The 3,133-nt window shown below is 36.8% G+C and overlaps 1 pseudogene; it reads right to left on the bottom strand.

The window, feature by feature from the left end:
* Positions 1-316: 316 nt before the first annotated feature.
* LOC105554596 lies at positions 317-959 on the bottom strand (annotated as a pseudogene).
* Positions 960-3,133: the final 2,174 nt, after the last annotated feature.

Genomic DNA, 3,133 nt, shown 5'->3' with positions numbered 1-3,133 from the left:
TTACTGGGGAGATAGTGTGGTCTTTTGGGGATGTTATAGAACTTCATTTTGTCATATCACCAGAATTACTTTTCTGATTCCTTCTCATTTGGGTAGGCTATTTCAGTGGAAAAATCTGGAACTCAAGTGTTGCTGTTCAGATTCTTTTGTACCACAGGGTGATCCCTTGATGTGGTGCAGTCTCCCTTTTCCTAGGGATAGGGCTTCCTAGAGAGCCAGACTGCAATGATTGTTATTGCTCTTCTACAAACAGTACAAATTTCAAATCAAGCTGCAGTTACTTCTTGGAAACACTAAAGAGGTTGTTTTCAGTTGGTTACTTTGTTAATTCCATTACAACACCATTACCATTGTTCTTCAGGGCTTGGACTGCCTTTGCTTTCGACATATTTGCTTCGACAAGGGCATAACCAGTTCCATGCCCTTAACTTCCACACCTATTTTATCAACTTCTTCCTCTTAACTCTCCTCTTGTACAGTTGGAGTCTGTGTTTTTTCTTAAATGTTTGAGATAGCTTTACCTTGAACTTTGAATTTCTCGGCAGCTGCTAGCTGTACTTGCTGAGATAAATCTTCATTTTTGGTTCCCCCCCAAACTATGTAGGTATCCAAAGCAGGGCTCTTATAGACATCTGGTTTTGTGAGGACAAAGAGAGGATATTCTTAGATTTCCAGATAGTGACTCTCGTAACCCCTGTAACCTGTCGAAGATCCAGTTTGGACATAACCTTCTGTGCTTTCTTTTCACTCTGACTCTGTTTTGCTTTACTGACTGGTTCTTCATTAATTTCAGCTGCTGCTGACAACTGGGCTTGTGTGGTTGTCTGTGTGGAATCTTGTTCCTCAGGCTCTGGTACTGATTCATCACTGTCAGATTCTGTTCCAGACCCTCTGTCAGCCTGGAGCTGCGGCACCTCCTGTTCCGTAGCAGGGATGGTTTCTGTGGCTTTGCCGGGCATTTTGCGCAGGGAATGCAGAACTCTTTGCCCGCTTTTTGATGGGATTATTTGTTTTTCTCCTTGCTGATTTGAGTTCCTTGTAGATTATGGAGATTAGTCAAAATATTGTTGGATGCATAGTTTGCAAATATTTTCTACCATTCTGCGGGTTGCCTGTTTACTCTGCTGATTATTTATTTTGCTGTACAGAAGCTTTTTAGTTTAATCAGGTCCCATTTATTTATTTTTGCTTTTGTTGCATTTGCTTTTGGGGTCTGAGTCATAAATTCTTTGCCTAGGCCAATGTCTAGAAGAGTTTTTTCTAGGTTTTCTTCTAGGATTTTTATAATTTCAGGTCTTAGATTTAAGTCTTTAATCCATCTTGAGATGATTTTTATATATGGCGAGAGTAGGATTCCAGTTTCATTCTTCTACATATGGCTATCCAGTTGCCAGCACCATTTACTGAACAGGATTTCCTTTCTTTAATTTATATTTTTGTACACTTTGTTGCAGGTCAGTTAGTTGTAAGTATCTGGCTTTGTTTCTGGGTTCTCTGCACTGTTTCATTGGTCTATGTGTATACTTTTGTGCCAGTACCATGCTGTTTTGGCTACTACAGCCTTGTAGTATAATTTGAAGTTGGATAGTGTGATGCCTCCAGATTTGTTCTTTTTTGCTTAGGATTGCTTTGGCTATTTAGGCTTTTTTTTTTTGGTTCTATATGAATTTTAGAATTTTTTTCTAATTCTGTGAACAATGATGTTGGTATTTTGATAGCAATTGCATTGAATCTGTAGATTGCTTTGGGAAGTATGGTTATTGTTATGATATTAATTCTTCCAGTCCATAAGCATGACATGTATTTCCATTTGTGTCACTGTGATTTCTTTCAGCAGTGTTTTGTAGTTCTCCTTATATAGATCTTTTACCTCCTTGGTTAAGTATATTCCCAGGTATTTTATTTTATTTTTTGCAGCTATTGTAAAGGGGATTGAGTTCTTGATTTGAGTCTCAGCTTGATTGTTGTCAGTATATAGTAGTGCTACTGACTTGTGTGCATTGATTTTGTAACCTGAGACTTTACTGAATTCATTTATTAAATCTAGAAGTCTTTTGGAGGAGACTTTAGGGTTTTTTAGGTATATGATTATATCATTGGAAAACGTAGATAGTTTGACTTCCTCTTTTCCAATTTGGAGGCCCTTTATTTCTTTCTCTTGCTTGATTGCACTGGCTAGGATTTCCTTCCTCTACATCTTTGCCATCACTTGTTATTTTCAGTCTTTTTAATTTTAGCCATTCTAGTGGGTGCATCTTGGTGTTTTATTGTGATTTTTATTTGTATTTCCTTGATGACTAATGATAAAGAACATTTTTTTTTCTTGTGCTTACTTGCCATCCGTGTCTTCTTTGGCAAAATGTCTGTTCAAATATTTTGCCTATTTGTCTTATTATTGAACCGTAAGCATTTTTTATGTACTTTGGATAGATGTAAGTTTTGCAAATATTTTTGCAAAAAGGGTTTTTTGAAGAGTAAAATTTTTATATTTTTGATGGAGTCCAATTTATCAATTACAAAAATAGTTCCTGCTTTTTGTGTCTTACTGAAGAAATCTTTGCCTAACCCAAAGTCATTAAGATTTTCTCCCGTGTATTCCAGAAATTTTACAGTACTAGCCCTCATATTTAGGTCTATAATGCATTTTGAGTTGTTCTTTCCTTTTTTGCATGTGGATGACCAATTGCCCCAGGGCCATTTGTTAAAAAGATTTTTTTAATCCATTGCCCTGGCACCTTTGTTAAAGCCCAACTGATCATTTATGTGTGTCTAATTCTGGACAGCATGCCATTTTCACTGATGTCTACGTTTATTGTTTCATAACTGTCACACTATTTTAAATGACTGAAGTTTAGGAAGATAAGAGAATAAAAAGCTTCAGGCAGCTCAGAAATAAAACTCTAATGAAAGGATGACCAATGGCACCCAAGTGTGTATTTTGGGGCATGCCAAATCACACTGACAATTTGCAGTGAAGAGAATTTCTATTTTGGGATTAAGCCTGCAATTAAGGTTTTCTATAAAGTTGCTTCTAGAATGCTCTGTGTCACCCTAACTCAGGGGTACCTCTGTATTTAGGGATACCTAAAATAAACCAAACATTGGACACTTACTCTGATCTTGTAGATAGGAA

The sequence above is a fragment of the Mandrillus leucophaeus genome, unplaced genomic scaffold (genome assembly GCF_000951045.1).
Source record: "Mandrillus leucophaeus isolate KB7577 unplaced genomic scaffold, Mleu.le_1.0 Scaffold65, whole genome shotgun sequence".
NCBI lineage: Eukaryota > Metazoa > Chordata > Mammalia > Primates > Cercopithecidae > Mandrillus > Mandrillus leucophaeus.
This window is presented reverse-complemented; position numbering and strand designations above follow the sequence as displayed.